At 48.3% G+C, this 23,623-nt stretch overlaps 1 protein-coding gene across 1 annotated transcript in view; it reads left to right on the top strand.

Moving 5' to 3' along the window:
• The window catches only part of CAMK2N1 (calcium/calmodulin dependent protein kinase II inhibitor 1), a 118,830-nt gene that overhangs the window by 13,759 nt on the left and 81,448 nt on the right, over positions 1 to 23,623 (top strand). The window lies entirely within an intron of this gene.

Here is a 23,623-nt window from a genome sequence, read left to right as displayed (position 1 = left end):
GAATGGATCCATATTGCTTTCTGTAAGTGGATAAAGCCGGTGGTGGTGTTGATGTAATAGAGCGGGGAATGGATCCATATTGCTTTCTGTAAGTGTATAAAGCCGGTGGTGGTGGTGGTGTAATAGAGCGAGGAATGGATCCATTTTGCTGTCTGAAAGTGGATAAAGCCGGTGGTGGTGGTGGTGTAAAAGAGCGGGGAATGGATCCATGTTACTTTCTGTAAGTGGATAAAGCCGGTGGTGGTGGTGCTGGTGTAATAGATCGGGGAATGGATCCATGTTGCTTCCTGTAAGCGGATATAGCCGGTGGTGGTGGTGGTGATGTAATAGAGGGGGGAATGCATCCATGTTGCTTTCTGTAAGCGGATATAGCCGGTGGTGGTGTAATAGAGTTGGGAATGGATCCATGTTGCTTTCTGTAAGTGGATAAAGCTGGTGGTGGTGGTGGTGTAATAGAGCGGGGAATGGATCCATGTTACTTTCTGTAAGTGGATAAAGCCGGTGGTGGTGGTGTAATAGAGTGGGGATAGATCCATGTTGCTTTCTGTAAGTGGATAAAGCCGGTGGTGGTGTAATGGAGCGGGGAATGGATCCATGTTGCTTTCTGTAAGTGGATAAAGCCGGTGATGGTGGTGGTTGTGTAATAGTGCGGGGAATGGATCCATGTTGCTTTCTGTAAGTGGATAAAGCCGGTGGTGGTGGTGGTGTAATAGAGCAGGGACTGGATCCATGTTGCTTTCTGTAAGTGGATAAAGCCGGTGGTGGTGGTGGTGGTGGTGTAATAGAGCGGGGAATGGATCCATGTTACTTTCTGTAAGTGGATAGAGCCGGTGGTGGTGGTGGTGTAATGGAGCGGGGAATGGATCCATGTTGCTTTCTGTAAGTGGATAAAGCGGGTGTTGGTGGTGGTGTAATAGAGCGCAGAATGGATCCATGTTACTTTCTGTAAGTGGATAAAGCCGGTGGTGGTGGTGGTGTAATAGAGCGGGGAATGGATCCATGTTAGCTTCTGTAAGTGGATAAAGCCGGTGGTGGTGGTGGTGATGTAATAGAGCGGGGAATGGATCCATGTTACTTTCTGTAACTGTATAAATCCGGTGGTGGTGGTGTAAAAGAGCGGGGAATGGATCCATGTTGCTTTCTGTAAGTGGATAAAGCCGGCGGTGGTGGTGGTGTAATAGAGCGCGGAATGGATCCATGTTGCTTTCTGTAAGTGGATAAAGCTGGTGGGTGGTGGTGGTGTAATAGAGCGGGGAATGGATCCATGTTACTTTCTGTAAGCGGATAAAGCCGGTGGTGGTGGTGGTGGTGTAATAGAGCGGGGAATGGATCCATGTTACTTTCTGTAAGTGGATAAAGCCGGTGGTGGTGGTGGTGTAATAGAGCGGGGAAAGGATCCATGTTAGCTTCTGTAAGTGGATAAAGCCGGTGGTGGTGGTGATGTAATAGAGCGGGGAATGGATCCATGTTACTTTCTGTAACTGGATAAATCCGGTGGTGGTGGTGGTGTAATAGAGCGTGGAATGGATCCATGTTGCTTTCTGTAAGCGGATAAAGCTGCTGGTGGTGGTGGTGTAATAGAGCGGGGAATGGATCCATGTTACTTTCTGTAAGCGGATAAAGCCGGTGGTGGTGGTGGTGGTGTAATAGAGCGGGGAATGGATCCATGTTACTTTCTGTAAGTGGATAAAGCCGGTGGTGGTGGTGATGTAATAGAGCGGGGAATGGATCCATGTTAGCTTCTGTAAGTGGATAAAGCCGGTGGTGGTGGTGGTGGTGGTGGTGATGTAATAGAGCAGGGAATGGATCCATGTTACTTTCTGTAACTGAATAAATCCGGTGGTGGTGGTGGTGGTGTAATGGAGCGGGGAATGGATCCATGTTGCTTTCTGTAAGTGGATAAAGCCGGTGGTGGTGGTGTAATAGAGCAGGGAATGGATCCATGTTAGCTTCTGTAAGTGGATAAAGCCGGTGGTGGTGGTGATGTAATAGAGCGGGGAATGGATCCATGTTACTTTCTGTAACTGTATAAATCCGGTGGTGGTGGTGTAATAGAGCGGGGAATGGATCCATGTTGCTTTCTGTAAGTGGATAAAGCCGGTGGTGGTGGTGTAGTAGAGCAGGGAATGGATCCATGTTACTTTCTGTAAGTGGATAAAGCCGGCGGTGGTGGTGGTGTAATAGAGCGTGGAATGGATCCATGTTGCTTTCTGTAAGCGGATAAAGCTGGTGGGTGGTGGTGGTGTAATAGAGCGGGGAATGGATCCATGTTACTTTCTGTAAGCGGATAAAGCCGGTGGTGGTGGTGGTGGTGTAATAGAGCGGGGAATGGATCCATGTTACTTTCTGTAAGTGGATAAAGCCGGTGGTGGTGGTGGTGTAATAGAGCGAGGAATGGATCCATGTTAGCTTCTGTAAGTGGATAAAGCCGGTGGTGGTGGTGATGTAATAGAGCGGGGAATGGATCCATGTTACTTTCTGTAACTGGATAAATCCGGTGGTGGTGGTGTAATAGAGCGGGGAATGGATCCATGTTGCTTTCTGTAAGCGGATAAAGCTGCTGGTGGTGGTGGTGTAATAGAGCGGGGAATGGATCCATGTTACTTTCTGTAAGCGGATAAAGCCGGTGGTGGTGGTGGTGGTGTAATAGAGCGGGGAATGGATCCATGTTACTTTCTGTAAGTGGATAAAGCCGGTGGTGGTGGTGATGTAATAGAGCGGGGAATGGATCCATGTTAGCTTCTGTAAGTGGATAAAGCCGGTGGTGGTGGTGGTGGTGATGTAATAGAGCGGGGAATGGATCCATGTTACTTTCTGTAACTGAAAAAATCCGGTGGTGGTGGTGGTGTAATAGAGCGGGGAATGGATCCATGTTGCTTTCTGTAAGTCGATAAAGCCGGTGGTGGTGGTGTAATAGAGCAGGGAATGGATCCATGTTACTTTCTGTAAGTGGATAAAGCCGGTGGTGGTGGTGTAATAGAGCGGGGAATGGATCCATGTTGCTTTCTGTAAGTGGATAAAGCTGGTGGTGGTGGAATAGAGCGCGGAATGGATCCATGTTGCTTTCCGTAAGCGGATAAAGCGAGTGGTGGTGGTTGTGTAATAGAGCGGGGAATGGATCCATGTTGCTTTCTGTAAGCGGATAAAGCTGGTGGTGGTGGTGGTGAAATAGAGCGGGGAATGGATCCATGTTGCTTTCTGTAAGCAGATAAAGCCGGTGGTGGTGGAGATGGGGGTGTAATAGAGCAGGGAATGGATCCATGTTCCCTTCTGTAAGTGGATAAAGCCGGTGGTGGTGGTGGTAGTGGTGATGTAATAGGGCGGGGAATGGATCCATGTTCCCTTCTGTAAGTGCATAAAGCCGGTGGTGGTGTAATAGAGCGGGGAATGGATCCATGTTATTTTCTGTAACTGGATAAATCCGGTGGTGGTGGTGATGTAATTGAGCTGGGAATGGATCCATGTTACTTTCTGTAAGTGGATTAAGCCGGTGGTGGTGGTGGTGTAATAGAGCGGGGAATGGATCCATGTTACCTTCTGTAAGTGGATAAAGCCGGTGGTGGTGGTGGTGGTGATGTAGTAGAGCGGGGAATGGATCCATGTTACTTTCTGTAACTGGATAAATCCGGTGGTGGTGGTGGTGTAATAGAGCGGGGAATGGATCCATGTTGCTTTCTGTAAGGGGATAAAGCCGGTGGTGTTGGTGGTGTAATAGAGCGGGGAATTGATCCATGTTACTTTCTGTAAGTGGATAAAGCCGGTGGTGGTGGTGGTGGTGGTGGTGTAATAGAGCCGGCAATGGTTCCATGTTGCTTTCTGTAAGTGGATAGAGCCGGTGATGGTGGTGGTGGTGTAATAGAGCGGGGAATGGATCCATGTTGCTTTCTGTAAGTGGATAAAGCCGGTGATGGTGGTGGTGGTGTAATAGAGCGGGGAATGGATCCATGTTGCTTTCTGTAAGTGGATAAATCCGGTGGTGGTGGTGCTGGTGTAGTAGAGCGGGGAATGGTTCCTTGTAGCTTTCTGTAAGCGGATAAAGCCGATGGTGGTGGTGGTGTAATAGAGCAGGGAATGGATCCATGTTGCTTTCTGTAAGTGGGTAAAGCCGGTGATGGTGGTGGTGGTGGTGTAATAGAGCGGGGAATGGATCCATGTTGCTTTCTGTAAGTGGATAAAGTCGGTGGTGGTTGTGCTGGTGTAGTAGAGCGGGGAATGGTTCCATGTTACTTTCTGTAAGCGGATAAAGCCGGTGGTGGTGGTGGGGTAATAGAGTGGGGAATGCATCCATGTTACTTTCTGTAAGTGGATAAAGCCGGTGGTGGTGGTGGTGGTGTAATAGAGTGGGGAATGGATCAATTTTACTTTCTGTAAGTGGATAAAGGTGATGGTGATGTAATAGAGCGGGGACTGGATCCATGTTGCTTTCTGTAAGTGGATAAAGCCGGTGGTGGTGGTGTTGTAATAGAGCGGGGAATGGATCCACGTTGCTTTCTGTAAGTGGGTAAAGCCGGTGATGGTGGTGGTGGTGTAATAGTGCGGGGAATGGATCCATGTTGCTTTCTGTAAGTGGATAAAGCCGGTGATGGTGGAGGTGGTGGTGGTGTAATAGAGCCGGGAATGGTTCCATGTTGCTTTCTGTAAGTGGATAGAGCCGGTGATGGTGGTTGTGGTGTAATAGAGCGGGGAATGGATCCATGTTGCTTTCTGTAAGTGGATAAAGCCGGTGATGGTGGTGGTGGTGTAATAGTGCGGGGAATGGATCCATGTTGCTTTCTGTAAGTGGATAAAGCCGGTGGTGGTGGTGGTGTAATAGAGCGGGGAATGGATCCATGTTACTTTCTGTAAGTGGATAAAGCCGGTGGTGGTGGTGTTATAGAGCGGGGAATGGATCCATGTTACTTTCTGTAAGCGGATAAAGCCAGTGGTGGTGGTGGTGGTGTAATAGAGCGGGGAATGGATCCATGTTGCTTTCTGTAAGCAGATAAAGCCGGTGGTGGTGGAGATGGGGGTGTAATAGAGCGGGGAATGGATCAATGTTCCCTTCTGTAAGTGGATAAAGCCGGTGGTGGTGGTGGTGGTGGTGATGTAATAGAGCGGGGAATGGATCCATGTTGCCTTCTGTAAGTGCATAAAGCCGGTGGTGGTGTAATAGAGCGGGGAATGGATCCATGTTACTTTCTGTAACTGGATAAATCCGGTGGTGGTGGTGGTGGTGTAATAGAGCGGGGAATGGATCCATGTTGCTTTCTGTAAGTGGATAAAGCTGGTGGTGGTGGTGGTGTAATAGAGCTGGGAATGGATCCATGTTACTTTCTGTAAGTGGATAAAGCCGGTGGTGGTGGTGGTGGTGATGTAGTAGAGCGGGGAATGGATCCATGTTACTTTCTGTAACTGGATAAATCCGGTGGTGGTGGTGGTGTAATAGAGCGGGGAATGGATCCATGTTGCTTTCTGTAAGGGGATAAAGCCGGTGGTGTTGGTGGTGTAATAGAGCGGGGAATAGATCCATGTTACTTTCTGTAAGTGGATAAAGCCGGTGATAGTGGAGGTGGTGTAATAGAGCGGGGAATGGATCCATGTTACTTTCTGTAACTGGATAAATCCGGTGGTGGTGGCGGAGTAATAGAGCGGGGAATGGATCCATGTTACTTTCTGTAAGTGGATAAAGCCGGCGGTGGTGGAGGTGTAATAGAGCGTGGAATGGATCCATGTTACTTTCTGTAAGTGGATAAAGCCGGTGGTGGTGGTGTAATAGTGCGCGGAATGGATCCATGTTGCTTTCTGTAAGCGGATAAAGATGGTGGGTGGTGGTGGTGTAATAGAGCGGGGAATGCATCCATGTTACTTTCTGTAAGTGGATAAAGCCGGTGGTGGTGGTGGTGTAATAGAACGGGGACTGGATCCATGTTGCTTTCTGTAAGTGGATAAAGCCGGTGGTGGTGGTTGTGTAATAGAGCGGGGAATAGATCCATGTTAGCTTCTGTAAGTGGATAAAGCCGGTGGTGGTGGTGGTGGTGGTGTAACAGAGCGGGGAATGGATCCATGTTACTTTATGTAAGTGGATAAAGCCGGTGGTGGTGGTGGTGTAATAGAGCGGGGAATGGATCCATGTTGCTTTCTGTAAGTGGATAAAGCCGGTGGTGGTGGTGGTGTAATAGAGCGCGGAATGTATCCATGTTGCTTTCTGTAAGCGGATAAAGCTGGTGGGTGGTGGTGGTGTAGTAGAGCGGGGAATGGATACATGTTACTTTCTGTATGCAGATAAAGCTGGTGGTGGTGGTGGTGTAATAGAGCGGGGAATGGATCCATGTTACTTTCTGTAAGTGGATAAAGCCAGTGGTGGTGGAGATGGGGGTGTAATAGAGCGGGGAATGGATCCATATTCCCTTCTGTAAGTGGATAAAGCCGGTGGTGGTGATGTAATAGAGCGGGGAATGGATCCATGTTACTTTCTATAACTGGATAAATCCGGTGGTGGTGGTGGTGTAATAGAGCGGGGAATGGATCCTTGTTGCTTTCTGTAAGCGGATAAAGCTGGTGGTGGTGGTGGTGTAATAGAGCTGGGAATGGATCCATGTTACTTTCTGTAAGTGGATAAAGCCGGTGGTGGTGGTGGTGTAATAGAGCGGGGACTGGATCCATGTTACCTTCTGTAAGTGGATAAAGCCGGTGGTGGTGGTGGTGATGTTGTAGAGCGGGGAATGGATCCATGTTACTTTCTGTAACTGGATAAATGCGGTGGTGGTGGCGGAGTAATAGAGCGGGGACTGGTTCCATGTTGCTTCCTGTATGTGGATAAAGCCGGTGATGGTGGTGTAATAGAGCGGAGAATGGATCCATGTTGCTTTCTGTAAGTGGATAAAGCCGGTGATGGTAGTGGTGGTGTAATAGAGCGGGGAATGGATCCATGTTACTTTCTGTAAGTGGATAAAGCCAGTGGTGGTGGAGATGGTGGTGTAATAGAGCGGGGAATGGATCCATGTTCCCTTCTGTAAGTGGATAAAGCCGGTGGTGGTGGTGGTGTAATAGAGCGGGGAATGGATCCATGTTACTTTCTGTAAGCGGATAAAGCTGGTGGTGGTGGTGGTGGTGTAATAGAGCGGGGAATGGATCCATGTTACTTTCTGTAAGCGGATAAAGCTGGTGGTGGTGGTGGTGGTGTAATAGAGCGGGGAATGGATCCATGTTGCTTTCTGTAAGCAGATAAAGCTGGTGGTGGTGGTGGTGTAATAGAGCGGGGAATGGATCCATGTTACTTTCTGTAAGTGGATAAAGCCAGTGGTGGTGGAGATGGGGGTGTAATAGAGCGGGGAATGGATCCATGTTCCCTTCTGTAAGTGGATAAAGCCAGTGGTGGTGGTGGTGGTGATGTAATAGAGCGGGGAATGGATCCATGTTACTTTCTGTAACTGGATTAATCCGGTGGTGGTGGTGGTGGTGTAATAGAGCGGGGAATGGATCCATGTTGCTTTCTGTAAGCGGATAAAGCTGGTGGTGGTGGTGATGTAATAGAGCTGGGAATGGATCCATGTTACTTTCTGTAAGTGGATAAAGCCGGTGGTGGTGGTGGTGTAATAGAGAGGGGAATGGATCCATGTTACCTTCTGTAAGTGGATAAAGCCGGTGGTGGTGGTGGTGATGTAGTAGAGCGGGGAATGGACCCATGTTACTTTCTGTAACTGGGTAAATCCGGTGATGGTGGCGGTGTAATAGAGCGGGGACTGGTTCCATGTTGCTTTCTGTAAGTGGATAAAGCCGGTGATGGTATTGTAATAGAGCGGGGAATGGATCCATGTTACTTTCTGTTAGTGGATAAAGCCGGTGGTGGTGGTGGTGGTGATGTAATAGAGCTGGGAATGGATCCATGTTACTTTCTGTAAGTGGATAAATCCGGTGGTGGTGGTGGTGTAATAGAGCGGGGAATGGATCCATGTTGCTTTCTGTAAGCGGATAAAGCTGGTGGTGGTGGTGATGTAATAGAGCTGGGAATGGATCAATGTTACTTTCTGTAAGTGGATAAAGCCGGTGGTGGTGGTGTAATAGAGAGGGGAATGGATCCATGTTACCTTCTGTAAATGGATAAAGCCGGTGGTGGTGGTGGTGATGTAGTAGAGCGGGGAATGGATCCATGTTACTTTCTGTAACTGGATAAATCCGGTGATGGTGGCGGTGTAATAGAGCGGGGACTGGTTCCATGTTGCTTTCTGTAAGTGGATAAAGCCGGTGTTGGTGGTGTAATAGAGCGGAGAATGGATCCATGTTGCTTTCTGTAAGTGGATAAAGCTGGTGGTGGTGGTGGTGTAATAGATCTGGGAATGGATCCATGTTACTTTCTGTAAGTGGATAAACCCGGTGGTGGTGGTGGTGTAATAGAGCGGGGAATGGATCCATGTTACCTTCTGTAAGTGGATAATGCCGGTCGTGGTGGTGATGTAGTAGAGCGGGGAATGGATCCATGTTACTTTCTGTAACTGGATAAATCCGGTGGTGGTGGTGGTGTAATAGAGCGGGGAATGGATCCATGTTGCTTTCTGTAAGGGGATAAAGCCGGCGGTGTTCGTGGTGTAATAGAGCGGGGAATAGATCCATGTTACTTTCTGTAAGTGGATAAAGCCGGTGGTGGTGGTGTAATAGAGCCGGGAATGGTTCCTTGTAGCTTTCTGTAAGCGGATAAAGCCGATGGTGGTGGTTGTGTAATAGAGCGGGGAATGGATCCATGTTGCTTTCTGTAAGTGGGTAAAGCCGGTGATGGTGGTGGTGGTGGTGTAATAGAGCGGGGAATGGATCCATGTTGCTTTCTGTAAGTGGATAAAGTCGGTGGTGGTGGTGCTGGAGTAGTAGAGCGGGGAATGGTTCCATGTTACTTCCTGTAAGCGGATAATGCCGGTGGTGGTGGTGTAATAGAGTGGGGAATGCATCCATGTTACTTTCTGTAAGTGGATAAAGCCGGTGGTGGTGGCGGTGGTGTAATAGAGTGGGGAATGGATCAATGTTACTTTCTGTAAGTGGATAAAGGTGGTGGTGGTGTAATAGAGCGGGTTCTGGATCCATGTTGCTTTCTGTAAGTGGATATAGCCGGTGGTGGTGTAATAGAGTGGGGATGGATTCATGTTGCTTTCTGTAAGTGGATAAAGCCGGTGGTGGTGGTGTTGTAATAGAGCGGGGAATGGATCCATGTTGCTTTCTGTAAGTGGGTAAAGTCGGTGGTGGAGGTGGTGTAATAGAGCGGGGAATGGCTCCATGTTGCTTTCTGTAAGTGGATAAAGCCGGTGATGGTGGTGGTGGTGTAATAGTGCTGGGAATGGATCCATGTTACTTTCTGTAAGTGGATAAAGCCGGTGATAGTGGAGGTGGTGTAATAGAGCGGGGAATGGATCCATGTTGCTTTCTGTAAGTGGATAAAGCCGGTGATGGTGGTGGTGGTGTAATAGTGTGGGGAATGGATCCATGTTGCTTTCTGTAAGTGGATAAAGCCGGTGGTGGTGGTAGTGTAATAGAGCGGGGACTGGATCCATGTTGTAAGTGTATAATGCCGGTGGTGGTGGTGGTGTAATAGAGCGGGGAATGGATCCATGTTACTTTCTGTAAGTGGATAAAGCCGGTGGTGGTGGTGGTGGTGTAATAGAGCGGTGAATGGATCCATGTTACTTTCTGTAAGCGGATAAAGCCGGTGGTGGTGATGTAATAGAGCGGGGAATGGATCCATGTTACTTTCTGTAAGTGGATAAAGCCGGTGGTGGTGGTGTAATAGAGCGGGGAATGGATCCATGTTAGCTTCTGTAAGTGGATAAAGCCGGTGGTGGTGGTGGTGGTGATGTAATAGAGCGGGGAATGGATCCATGTTACTTTCTGTAACTGGATAAATCCGGTGGTGGTGGTGGTGGTGTAATAGAGCGGGGAATGGATCCATGTTGCTTTCTGTAAGTGGATAAAGCCGGTGATGGTGTTGGTGGTGTAATAGTGCTGGGAATGGATCCATGTTGCTTTCTGTAAGTGGATAAAGCCGGTGGTGGTGGTAGTGTAATAGAGCGGGGACTGGATCCATGTTGCTTTCTGTAAGTGGATAAAGCCGGTGGTGGTGGTGGTGTAAAAGAGCGGGGAATGGATCCATGTTACTTTCTGTAAGTGGATAAAGCCGGTGGTGGTGGTGGTGTAATAGAGCGGGGAATGGATCCATGTTACTTTCTGTAAGTGGATAATGCCGGCGGTGGTGGTGGTGTAATAGAGCGTGGAATGGATCCATGTTACTTTCTGTAAGTGGATAAAGCCGGTGGTGGTGGTGTTGTAATAGAACGGGCACTGGATCCATGTTGCTTTCTGTAAGTGGATAAAGCCGGTGGTGGTGGTGGTGTAATAGAGCGGGGAATGGATCCATGTTAGCTTCTGTAAGTGGATAAAGCCGGTGGTGGTGGTGGTGGTGGTGTAACAGAGCGGGGAATGGATCCATGTTACTTTCTGTAAGTGGATAAAGCCGGTAGTGGTGGTGTAATAGAGCGGGGAATGGATCCATGTTGCTTTCTGTAAGTGGATAAAGCCGGTGGAGGTGGTGGTGTAATAGAGCGCGGAATGTATCCATGTTGCTTTCTGTAAGCGGATAAAGTTGGTGGGTGGTGGTGGTGTAGTAGAGCGGGGAATGGATACATGTTACTTCCTGTAAGCAGATAAAGCTGGTGGTGGTGGTGGTGTAATAGTGCAGGGAATGGATCCATGTTACTTTCTGTAACTGGATAAAGCCAGTGGTGGTGGAGATGGGGGTGTAATAGAGCGGGGAATGGATCCATGTTCCCTTCTGTAAGTGGATAAAGCCGGTGGTGGTGTAATAGAGCGGGGAATGGATCCATGTTACTTTCTGTAACTGGATATATCCGGTGGTGGTGGTGGTGGTGTAATAGAGCGGGGAATGGATCCATGTTGCTTTCTGTAAGCGGATAAAGCTGGTGGTGGTGGTGGTGGTGTAATAGAGCTGGGAATGGATCCATGTTACTTTCTGTAAGTGGATAAAGCCGGTGGTGGTGGTGGTGTAATAGAGCGGGGACTGGATCCATGTTACCTTCTGTAAGTGGATAAAGCCGGTGGTGGTGGTGGTGATGGAGTAGAGCGGGGAATGGATCCATGTTACTTTCTGTAACTGGATAAATCCGGTGGTGGTGGCGGAGTAATAGAGCGGGGACTGGTTCCATGTTGCTTCCTGTAAGTGGATAAAGCCGGTGATGGTGGTGTAATAGAGCGGAGAATGGATCCATGTTGCTTTCTGTAAGTGGATAAAGCCGGTGATGGTAGTGGTGGTGTAATAGAGCGGGGAATGGATCCATGTTACTTTCTGTAAGTGGATAAAGCCAGTGGTGGTGGAGATGGTGGTGTAATAGAGCGGGGAATGGATCCATGTTCCCTTCTGTAAGTGGATAAAGCCGGTGGTGGTGGTGGTGGTGTAATAGAGCGGGGAATGGATCCATGTTACTTTCTGTAAGCGGATAAAGTGTGTTGTGGTGGTGGTGGTGTAATAGAGCGGGGAATGGATCAATGTTGCTTTCTGTAAGCAGATAAAGCTGGTGGTGGTGGTGGTGGTGTAATAGAGCGGGGAATGGATCCATGTTACTTTCTGTAAATGGATGAAGCCAGTGGTGGTGGAGATGGGGGTGTAATAGAGCGGGGAATGGATCCATGTTCCCTTCTGTAAGTGGATAAAGCCAGTGGTGGTGGTGGTGGTGATGTAATAGAGCGGGGAATGGATCCATGTTGCTTTCTGTAAGTGGATAGAGCCGGTGATGGTGGTGGTGGTGTAATAGAGCGGGTTCTGGATCCATGTTGCTTTCTGTAAGTGGATATAGCCGGTGGTGGTGTAATAGAGTGGGGATGGATTCATGTTGCTTTCTGTAAGTGGATAAAGCCGGTGGTGGTGGTGTTGTAATAGAGCGGGGAATGGATCCATGTTGCTTTCTGTAAGTGGGTAAAGTCGGTGGTGGAGGTGGTGTAATAGAGCGGGGAATGGCTCCATGTTGCTTTCTGTAAGTGGATAAAGCCGGTGATGGTGGTGGTGGTGTAATAGTGCGGGGAATGGATCCATGTTACTTTCTGTAAGTGGATAAAGCCGGTGATAGTGGAGGTGGTGTAATAGAGCGGGGAATGGATCCATGTTGCTTTCTGTAAGTGGATAAAGCCGGTGATGGTGGTGTAATAGTGCGGGGAATGGATCCATGTTGCTTTCTGTAAGTGGATAAAGCCGGTGGTGGTGGTAGTGTAATAGAGCGGGGACTGGATCCATGTTGCTTTCTGTAAGTGGATAAAGCCGGTGGTGGTGGTGGTGTAATAGAGCGGGGAATGGATCCATGTTACTTTCTGTAAGTGGATAAAGCCGGTGGTGGTGGTGTAATAGAGCGGTGAATGGATCCATGTTATTTCTGTAAGCGGATAAAGCCGGTGGTGGTATTGTAATAGATCGGGGAATGGATCCATGTTACTTTCTGTAAGTGGATAAAGCCGGTGGTGGTGGTGTAATAGAGCGGTGAATGGATCCATGTTAGCTTCTGTAAGTGGATAAAGCCGGTGGTGGTGGTGTAATAGAGCGGTGAATGGATCCATGTTACTTTCTGTAAGTGGATAAAGCCGGTGGTGGTGATGTAATAGAGCGGGGAATGGATCCATGTTACTTTCTGTAACTGGATAAATCCGGTGGTGGTGGTGGTGGTGTAATAGAGCGGGGAATGGATCCATGTTGCTTTCTGTAAGTGGATAAAGCCGGTGATGGTGTTGGTGGTGTAATAGTGCGGGGAATGGATCCATGTTGCTTTCTGTAAGTGGATAAAGCCGGTGGTGGTGGTAGTGTAATAGAGCGGGGACTGGATCCATGTTGCTTTCTGTAAGTGGATAAAGCCGGTTGTGGTAGTGGTGTAAAAGAGCGGGGAATGGATCCATGTTACTTTCTGTAAGTGGATAAAGCCGGTGGTGGTGGTGGTGTAATAGAGCGGGGAATGGATCCATGTTACTTTCTGTAAGTGGATTAAGCTGGCGGTGGTGGTGGTGTAATAGAGCGTGGAATGGATCCATGTTACTTTCTGTAAGTGGATAAAGCCGGTGGTGGTGCTGTAATAGTACGCGGAATGGATCCATGTTGCTTTCTGTAAGCGGATAAAGCTGGTGGGTGGTGGTGCTGTAATAGAGCGGGGAATGGATCCATGTTACTTTCTGTAAGTGGATAAAGCCGGTTGTGGTGGTGTTGTAATAGAACGGGGAATGGATCCATGTTAGCTTCTGTAAGTGGATAAAGCCGGTGGTGGTGGTGGTGGTGGTGGTGTAACAGAGCGGGGAATGGATCCATGTTACTTTCTGTAAGTGGATAAAGCCGGTGGTGGTGGTGGTGTAATAGAGCGGGGAATGGATCCATGTTGCTTTCTGTAAGTGGATAAAGCCGGTGGAGGTGGTGGTGTAATAGAGCGCGGAAAGTATCCATGTTGCTTTCTGTAAGCGGATAAAGCTGGTGGGTGGTGGTGGTGTAGTAGAGCGGGGAATGGATACATGTTACTTTCTGTAAGCAGATAAAGCTGGTGGTGGTGGTGGTGTAATAGTGCGGGGAATGGATCCATGTTACTTTCTGTAACTGGATAAAGCCAGTGGTGTTGGAGATGGGGGTGTAATAGAGCGGGGAATGGATCCATGTTCCCTTCTGTAAGTGGATAAAGCCGGTGGTGGTGATGTAATAGAGCGGGGAATGGATCCATGTTACTTTCTCTAACTGGATAAATCCGGTGGTGGTGGTGGTGGTGTAATAGAGCGGGGAATGGATCCATGTTGCTTTCTGTAAGCGGATAAAGCTGGTGGTGGTGGTGGTGGTGGTGTAATAGAGCTGGGAATGGATCCATGTTACTTTCTGTAACTGGATAAAGCCGGTGATGGTGGTGTAATAGAGCGGGGAATGGATCCATGTTACTTTCTGTAAGTGGATAAAGCCAGTGGTGGTGGAGATGGTGGTGTAATAAAGTGGGGAATGGATCCATGTTGCCTTCTGTAAGTGGATAAAGCCGGTGGTGGTGGTGGTTGTGTAATAGAGCGGGGAATGGATCCATGTTACTTTCTGTAAGCGGATAAAGCTGGTGGTGGTGGTGGTGTAATAGAGCGGGGAATGGATCCATGTTGCTTTCTGTAAGCAGATAAAGCTGGTGGTGGTGGTGGTGGTGTAATAGAGCGGGGAATGGATCCATGTTACTTTCTGTAAATGGATAAAGCCAGTGGTGGTGGAGATGGGGGTGTAATAGAGCGGGGAATGGATCCATGTTCCCTTCTGTAAGTGGATAAAGCCAGTGGTGGTGGTGGTGGTGATGTAATAGAGCGGGGAATGGATCCATGTTACTTTCTGTAACTGGATAAATCCGGTGGTGGTGGTGGTGGTGTAATAGAGCGGGGAATGGATCCATGTTGCTTTCTGTAAGCGGATAAAGCTGGTGGTGGTGGTGATGTAATAGAGCTGGGAATGGATCCATGTTACTTTCTGTAAGTGGATAAAGCCGGTGGTGGTGGTGGTGTAATAGAGAGGGGAATGGATCCATGTTACCTTCTGTAAGTGGATAAAGCCGGTGGTGGTGGTGGTGATGTAGTAGAGCGGGGAATGGATCCATGTTACTTTCTGTAACTGGATAAATCCGGTGATGGTGGCGGTGTAATAGAGCGGGGACTGGTTCCATGTTGCTTTCTGTAAGTGGATAAAGCCGGTGATGGTATTGTAATAGAGCGGGGAATGTATCCATGTTACTTTCTGTTAGTGAATAAAGCCGGTGGTGGTGGTGGTGGTGATGTAATAGAGCTGGGAATGGATCCATGTTACTTTCTGTAAGTGGATAAATCCGGTGGTGGTGGTGGTGGTGTAATAGAGCGGGGAATGGATCCATGTTGCTTTCTGTAAGCGGATAAAGCTGGTGGTGGTGGTGATGTAATAGAGCTGGGAATGGATCCATGTTACTTTCTGTAAGTGGATAAAGCCGGTGATGGTGGTGTAATAGAGCGGAGAATGGATCCATGTTGCTTTCTGTAAGTGGATAAAGCCGGTGATGGTAGTGGTGGTGTAATAGAGCGGGGAATGGAACCATGTTACTTTCTGTAAGTGGATAATGCCGGTGGTGGTGGAGATGGTGGTGTAATAGAGCGGGGAATGGATCCATGTTCCCTTCTGTAAGTGGATAAAGCCGGTGGTGGTGGTGGTGGTGTAATAGAGCTGGGAATGGATCCATGTTACTTTCTGTAAGCGGATAACGCCAGTGGTGGTGGTGATGTAATAGAGCGGGGAATGGATCCATGTTACTTTCTGTAACTGGATAAATCCGGTGGTGGTGGTGGTGTAATAGAGCAGGGAATGGATCCATGTTACTTTCTGTAAGTGGATAAAGCCGGTGGTGGTGGTGGTGGTGTAATAGAGCGGGGAATGGTTCCATGTTGCTTTCTGTAAATGGATAAATCCGGTGGTGGTGGTGGTGTAATAGAGCGGGGATTGGATCCATGTTGCTTTCTGTAAGTGGGTAAAGCCGGTAGTGGTGGTGGTGTAATAGAGCGGGGAATGGTTCCATGTTACTTTCTGTAAGTGGATAAAGCCAGTGGTGGTGGTGGTGGTGTAATAGAGCAGGGAATGGATCCATGTTACTTTCTGTAAGTGGATAAAGCTGGTGGTGGTGGTGGTGTAATAGAGCGGGGACTGGATCCATGTTGCTTTCTGTAAGTGGATAAAACCGGTGGTGGTGGTGTAATAGAGTGGGGATGGATCCATGTTGCTTTCTGTAAGTGGATAAAGCCGGTGGTGTAATAGAGCGGGGAATGGATCCATGTTGCTTTCTGTAAGTGGATAAAGCCGGTGGTGGTGGTGGTGTAATAGAGCAGGGAATGGATCCATGTTTCTTTCTGTAATTGGATAAAGCCGGCGGTGGTGGTGGTGGTGTAATAGAGCGCGGAATGGATCCATGTTGCTTTCTGTAAGCGGATAAAGCTGGTGGTGGTGGTGGTAGTGTATTTGAGCAGGGAATGGTTCCATGTTGCTTTCTGTAAGTGGATAAAGCCGGTGATGGTGGTTGTTGTGTAATAGAGCGGGGAATGGATCCATGTTGCTCTCTGTAAGTGGATAAAGCCGGAGATGGTGGTGGTGGTGTAATAGATCAGGGAAAGGATCCATGTTGCTCTCTGTAAGTGGATAAATCCGGTGGTGGTGGTGCTGTTGTTGTAGAGCGGGGAATGGTTCCATGTAACTTTCTGTAAGCGGATAAAGCCGGTGGTGGTGGTGGTGTAATAGAGCGGGTAATGGATCCATGTTGCTTTCTGTAAGTGGATAAAGCCGGTGGTGGTAGTGCAATAGAGCGGGGAATGGTTCCATGTTGCTTTCTGTAAGTGGATAAAGCCGGTGATGGTATTGTAATAGAGCGGGGAATGGATCCATGTTACTTTCTGTTAGTGGATAAAGCCGGTGGTGGTGGTGGTGGTGATGTAATAGAGCTGGGAATGGATCCATGTTACTTTCTGTAAGTGGATAAATCCGGTGGTGGTGGTGGTGTAATAGAGCCGGGAATGGATCCATGTTGCTTTCTGTAAGCGGATAAAGCTGGTGGTGGTGGTGATGTAATAGAGCTGGGAATGGATCAATGTTACTTTCTGTAAGTGGATAAAGCCGGTGGTGGTGGTGTAATAGAGAGGGGAATGGATCCATGTTACCTTCTGTAAATGGATAAAGCCGGTGGTGGTGGTGGTGATGTAGTAGAGCGGGGAATGGATCCATGTTACTTTCTGTAACTGGATAAATCCGGTGATGGTGGCGGTGTAATAGAGCGGGGACTGGTTCCATGTTGCTTTCTGTAAGTGGATAAAGCCGGTGTTGGTGGTGTAATAGAGCGGAGAATGGATCCATGTTGCTTTCTGTAAGCGGATAAAGCTGGTGGTGGTGGTGGTGGTGTAATAGAGCTGGGAATGGATCCATGTTACTTTCTGTAAGTGGATAAAGCCGGTGGTGGTGGTGGTGTAATAGAGCGGGGACTGGATCCATGTTACCTTCTGTAAGTGGATAAAGCCGGTGGTGGTGGTGGTGATGGAGTAGAGCGGGGAATGGATCCATGTTACTTTCTGTAACTGGATAAATCCGGTGGTGGTGGCGGAGTAATAGAGCGGGGACTGGTTCCATGTTGCTTCCTGTAAGTGGATAAAGCCGGTGATGGTGGTGTAATAGAGCGGAGAATGGATCCATGTTGCTTTCTGTAAGTGGATAAAGCCGGTGATGGTAGTGGTGGTGTAATAGAGCGGGGAATGGATCCATGTTACTTTCTGTAAGTGGATAAAGCCAGTGGTGGTGGAGATGGTGGTGTAATAGAGCGGGGAATGGATCCATGTTCCCTTCTGTAAGTGGATAAAGCCGGTGGTGGTGGTGGTGGTGTAATAGAGCGGGGAATGGATCCATGTTACTTTCTGTAAGCGGATAAAGTGTGTTGTGGTGGTGGTGGTGTAATAGAGCGGGGAATGGATCAATGTTGCTTTCTGTAAGCAGATAAAGCTGGTGGTGGTGGTGGTGGTGTAATAGAGCGGGGAATGGATCCATGTTACTTTCTGTAAATGGATGAAGCCAGTGGTGGTGGAGATGGGGGTGTAATAGAGCGGGGAATGGATCCATGTTCCCTTCTGTAAGTGGATAAAGCCAGTGGTGGTGGTGGTGGTGATGTAATAGAGCGGGGAATGGATCCATGTTGCTTTCTGTAAGTGGATAGAGCCGGTGATGGTGGTGGTGGTGTAATAGAGCGGGTTCTGGATCCATGTTGCTTTCTGTAAGTGGATATAGCCGGTGGTGGTGTAATAGAGTGGGGATGGATTCATGTTGCTTTCTGTAAGTGGATAAAGCCGGTGGTGGTGGTGTTGTAATAGAGCGGGGAATGGATCCATGTTGCTTTCTGTAAGTGGGTAAAGTCGGTGGTGGAGGTGGTGTAATAGAGCGGGGAATGGCTCCATGTTGCTTTCTGTAAGTGGATAAAGCCGGTGATGGTGGTGGTGGTGTAATAGTGCGGGGAATGGATCCATGTTACTTTCTGTAAGTGGATAAAGCCGGTGATAGTGGAGGTGGTGTAATAGAGCGGGGAATGGATCCATGTTGCTTTCTGTAAGTGGATAAAGCCGGTGATGGTGGTGTAATAGTGCGGGGAATGGATCCATGTTGCTTTCTGTAAGTGGATAAAGCCGGTGGTGGTGGTAGTGTAATAGAGCGGGGACTGGATCCATGTTGCTTTCTGTAAGTGGATAAAGCCGGTGGTGGTGGTGGTGTAATAGAGCGGGGAATGGATCCATGTTACTTTCTGTAAGTGGATAAAGCCGGTGGTGGTGGTGTAATAGAGCGGTGAATGGATCCATGTTATTTCTGTAAGCGGATAAAGCCGGTGGTGGTATTGTAATAGATCGGGGAATGGATCCATGTTACTTTCTGTAAGTGGATAAAGCCGGTGGTGGTGGTGTAATAGAGCGGTGAATGGATCCATGTTAGCTTCTGTAAGTGGATAAAGCCGGTGGTGGTGGTGTAATAGAGCGGTGAATGGATCCATGTTACTTTCTGTAAGTGGATAAAGCCGGTGGTGGTGATGTAATAGAGCGGGGAATGGATCCATGTTACTTTCTGTAACTGGATAAATCCGGTGGTGGTGGTGGTGGTGTAATAGAGCGGGGAATGGATCCATGTTGCTTTCTGTAAGTGGATAAAGCCGGTGATGGTGTTGGTGGTGTAATAGTGCGGGGAATGGATCCATGTTGCTTTCTGTAAGTGGATAAAGCCGGTGGTGGTGGTAGTGTAATAGAGCGGGGACTGGATCCATGTTGCTTTCTGTAAGTGGATAAAGCCGGTTGTGGTAGTGGTGTAAAAGAGCGGGGAATGGATCCATGTTACTTTCTGTAAGTGGATAAAGCCGGTGGTGGTGGTGGTGTAATAGAGCGGGGAATGGATCCATGTTACTTTCTGTAAGTGGATTAAGCTGGCGGTGGTGGTGGTGTAATAGAGCGTGGAATGGATCCATGTTACTTTCTGTAAGTGGATAAAGCCGGTGGTGGTGCTGTAATAGTACGCGGAATGGATCCATGTTGCTTTCTGTAAGCGGATAAAGCTGGTGGGTGGTGGTGCTGTAATAGAGCGGGGAATGGATCCATGTTACTTTCTGTAAGTGGATAAAGCCGGTTGTGGTGGTGTTGTAATAGAACGGGGAATGGATCCATGTTAGCTTCTGTAAGTGGATAAAGCCGGTGGTGGTGGTGGTGGTGGTGGTGTAACAGAGCGGGGAATGGATCCATGTTACTTTCTGTAAGTGGATAAAGCCGGTGGTGGTGGTGGTGTAATAGAGCGGGGAATGGATCCATGTTGCTTTCTGTAAGTGGATAAAGCCGGTGGAGGTGGTGGTGTAATAGAGCGCGGAAAGTATCCATGTTGCTTTCTGTAAGCGGATAAAGCTGGTGGGTGGTGGTGGTGTAGTAGAGCGGGGAATGGATACATGTTACTTTCTGTAAGCAGATAAAGCTGGTGGTGGTGGTGGTGTAATAGTGCGGGGAATGGATCCATGTTACTTTCTGTAACTGGATAAAGCCAGTGGTGTTGGAGATGGGGGTGTAATAGAGCGGGGAATGGATCCATGTTCCCTTCTGTAAGTGGATAAAGCCGGTGGTGGTGATGTAATAGAGCGGGGAATGGATCCATGTTACTTTCTCTAACTGGATAAATCCGGTGGTGGTGGTGGTGGTGTAATAGAGCGGGGAATGGATCCATGTTGCTTTCTGTAAGCGGATAAAGCTGGTGGTGGTGGTGGTGGTGGTGTAATAGAGCTGGGAATGGATCCATGTTACTTTCTGTAACTGGATAAAGCCGGTGATGGTGGTGTAATAGAGCGGGGAATGGATCCATGTTACTTTCTGTAAGTGGATAAAGCCAGTGGTGGTGGAGATGGTGGTGTAATAAAGTGGGGAATGGATCCATGTTGCCTTCTGTAAGTGGATAAAGCCGGTGGTGGTGGTGGTTGTGTAATAGAGCGGGGAATGGATCCATGTTACTTTCTGTAAGCGGATAAAGCTGGTGGTGGTGGTGGTGGTGTAATAGAGCGGGGAATGGATCCATGTTGCTTTCTGTAAGCAGATAAAGCTGGTGGTGGTGGTGGTGGTGTAATAGAGCGGGGAATGGATCCATGTTACTTTCTGTAAATGGATAAAGCCAGTGGTGGTGGAGATGGGGGTGTAATAGAGCGGGGAATGGATCCATGTTCCCTTCTGTAAGTGGATAAAGCCAGTGGTGGTGGTGGTGGTGATGTAATAGAGCGGGGAATGGATCCATGTTACTTTCTGTAACTGGATAAATCCGGTGGTGGTGGTGGTGGTGTAATAGAGCGGGGAATGGATCCATGTTGCTTTCTGTAAGCGGATAAAGCTGGTGGTGGTGGTGATGTAATAGAGCTGGGAATGGATCCATGTTACTTTCTGTAAGTGGATAAAGCCGGTGGTGGTGGTGGTGTAATAGAGAGGGGAATGGATCCATGTTACCTTCTGTAAGTGGATAAAGCCGGTGGTGGTGGTGGTGATGTAGTAGAGCGGGGAATGGATCCATGTTACTTTCTGTAACTGGATAAATCCGGTGATGGTGGCGGTGTAATAGAGCGGGGACTGGTTCCATGTTGCTTTCTGTAAGTGGATAAAGCCGGTGATGGTATTGTAATAGAGCGGGGAATGTATCCATGTTACTTTCTGTTAGTGAATAAAGCCGGTGGTGGTGGTGGTGGTGATGTAATAGAGCTGGGAATGGATCCATGTTACTTTCTGTAAGTGGATAAATCCGGTGGTGGTGGTGGTGGTGTAATAGAGCGGGGAATGGATCCATGTTGCTTTCTGTAAGCGGATAAAGCTGGTGGTGGTGGTGATGTAATAGAGCTGGGAATGGATCCATGTTACTTTCTGTAAGTGGATAAAGCCGGTGATGGTGGTGTAATAGAGCGGAGAATGGATCCATGTTGCTTTCTGTAAGTGGATAAAGCCGGTGATGGTAGTGGTGGTGTAATAGAGCGGGGAATGGAACCATGTTACTTTCTGTAAGTGGATAATGCCGGTGGTGGTGGAGATGGTGGTGTAATAGAGCGGGGAATGGATCCATGTTCCCTTCTGTAAGTGGATAAAGCCGGTGGTGGTGGTGGTGGTGTAATAGAGCTGGGAATGGATCCATGTTACTTTCTGTAAGCGGATAACGCCAGTGGTGGTGGTGATGTAATAGAGCGGGGAATGGATCCATGTTACTTTCTGTAACTGGATAAATCCGGTGGTGGTGGTGGTGTAATAGAGCAGGGAATGGATCCATGTTACTTTCTGTAAGTGGATAAAGCCGGTGGTGGTGGTGGTGGTGTAATAGAGCGGGGAATGGTTCCATGTTGCTTTCTGTAAATGGATAAATCCGGTGGTGGTGGTGGTGTAATAGAGCGGGGATTGGATCCATGTTGCTTTCTGTAAGTGGGTAAAGCCGGTAGTGGTGGTGGTGTAATAGAGCGGGGAATGGTTCCATGTTACTTTCTGTAAGTGGATAAAGCCAGTGGTGGTGGTGGTGGTGTAATAGAGCAGGGAATGGATCCATGTTACTTTCTGTAAGTGGATAAAGCTGGTGGTGGTGGTGGTGTAATAGAGCGGGGACTGGATCCATGTTGCTTTCTGTAAGTGGATAAAACCGGTGGTGGTGGTGTAATAGAGTGGGGATGGATCCATGTTGCTTTCTGTAAGTGGATAAAGCCGGTGGTGTAATAGAGCGGGGAATGGATCCATGTTGCTTTCTGTAAGTGGATAAAGCCGGTGGTGGTGGTGGTGTAATAGAGCAGGGAATGGATCCATGTTTCTTTCTGTAATTGGATAAAGCCGGCGGTGGTGGTGGTGGTGTAATAGAGCGCGGAATGGATCCATGTTGCTTTCTGTAAGCGGATAAAGCTGGTGGTGGTGGTGGTAGTGTATTTGAGCAGGGAATGGTTCCATGTTGCTTTCTGTAAGTGGATAAAGCCGGTGATGGTGGTTGTTGTGTAATAGAGCGGGGAATGGATCCATGTTGCTCTCTGTAAGTGGATAAAGCCGGAGATGGTGGTGGTGGTGTAATAGATCAGGGAAAGGATCCATGTTGCTCTCTGTAAGTGGATAAATCCGGTGGTGGTGGTGCTGTTGTTGTAGAGCGGGGAATGGTTCCATGTAACTTTCTGTAAGCGGATAAAGCCGGTGGTGGTGGTGGTGTAATAGAGCGGGTAATGGATCCATGTTGCTTTCTGTAAGTGGATAAAGCCGGTGGTGGTAGTGCAATAGAGCGGGGAATGGTTCCATGTTGCTTTCTGTAAGTGGATAAAGCCGGTGATGGTATTGTAATAGAGCGGGGAATGGATCCATGTTACTTTCTGTTAGTGGATAAAGCCGGTGGTGGTGGTGGTGGTGATGTAATAGAGCTGGGAATGGATCCATGTTACTTTCTGTAAGTGGATAAATCCGGTGGTGGTGGTGGTGTAATAGAGCCGGGAATGGATCCATGTTGCTTTCTGTAAGCGGATAAAGCTGGTGGTGGTGGTGATGTAATAGAGCTGGGAATGGATCAATGTTACTTTCTGTAAGTGGATAAAGCCGGTGGTGGTGGTGTAATAGAGAGGGGAATGGATCCATGTTACCTTCTGTAAATGGATAAAGCCGGTGGTGGTGGTGGTGATGTAGTAGAGCGGGGAATGGATCCATGTTACTTTCTGTAACTGGATAAATCCGGTGATGGTGGCGGTGTAATAGAGCGGGGACTGGTTCCATGTTGCTTTCTGTAAGTGGATAAAGCCGGTGTTGGTGGTGTAATAGAGCGGAGAATGGATCCATGTTGCTTTCTGTAAGTGGATAAAGCTGGTGGTGGTGGTGGTGTAATAGAGCTGGGAATGGATCCATGTTACTTTCTGTAAGTGGATAAACCCGGTGGTGGTGGTGGTGTAATAGAGCGGGGAATGGATCCATGTTACCTTCTGTAAGTGGATAAAGCTGGTCGTGGTGGTGATGTAGTAGAGCGGGGAATGGATCCATGTTACTTTCTGTAACTGGATAAATCCGGTGGTGGTGGTGGTGTAATAGAGCGGGGAATGGATCCATGTTGCTTTCTGTAAGGGGATAAAGCCGGCGGTGTTCGTGGTGTAATAGAGCGGGGAATAGATCCATGTTACTTTCTGTAAGTGGATAAAGCCGGTGGTGGTGGTGTAATAGAGCCGGGAATGGTTCCTTGTAGCTTTCTGTAAGCGAATAAAGCCGATGGTGGTGGTTGTGTAATAGAGCGGGGAATGGATCCATGTTGCTTTCTGTAAGTGGGTAAAGCCGGTGATGGTGGTGGTGGTGGTGTAATAGAGCGGGGAATGGATCCATGTTGCTTTCTGTAAGTGGATAAAGTCGGTGGTGGTGGTGCTGGAGTAGTAGAGCGGGGAATGGTTCCATGTTACTTTCTGTAAGCGGATAATGCCGGTGGTGGTGGTGTAATAGAGTGGGGAATGCATCCATGTTACTTTCTGTAAGTGGATAAAGCCGGTGGTGGTGGTGGTGGTGTAATAGAGTGGGGAATGGATCAATGTTACTTTCTGTAAGTGGATAAAGGTGGTGGTGGTGTAATAGAGCGGGTTCT

This window comes from Taudactylus pleione, unplaced genomic scaffold, assembly GCF_031769625.1.
Source record: "Taudactylus pleione unplaced genomic scaffold, aTauple2 ptg002751l, whole genome shotgun sequence".
Taxonomy (NCBI): Eukaryota; Metazoa; Chordata; class Amphibia; order Anura; family Myobatrachidae; genus Taudactylus; species Taudactylus pleione.
The sequence above is the reverse complement of the archived record's forward strand: the minus strand, read 5'-3'. Positions and strand labels throughout refer to the sequence as shown.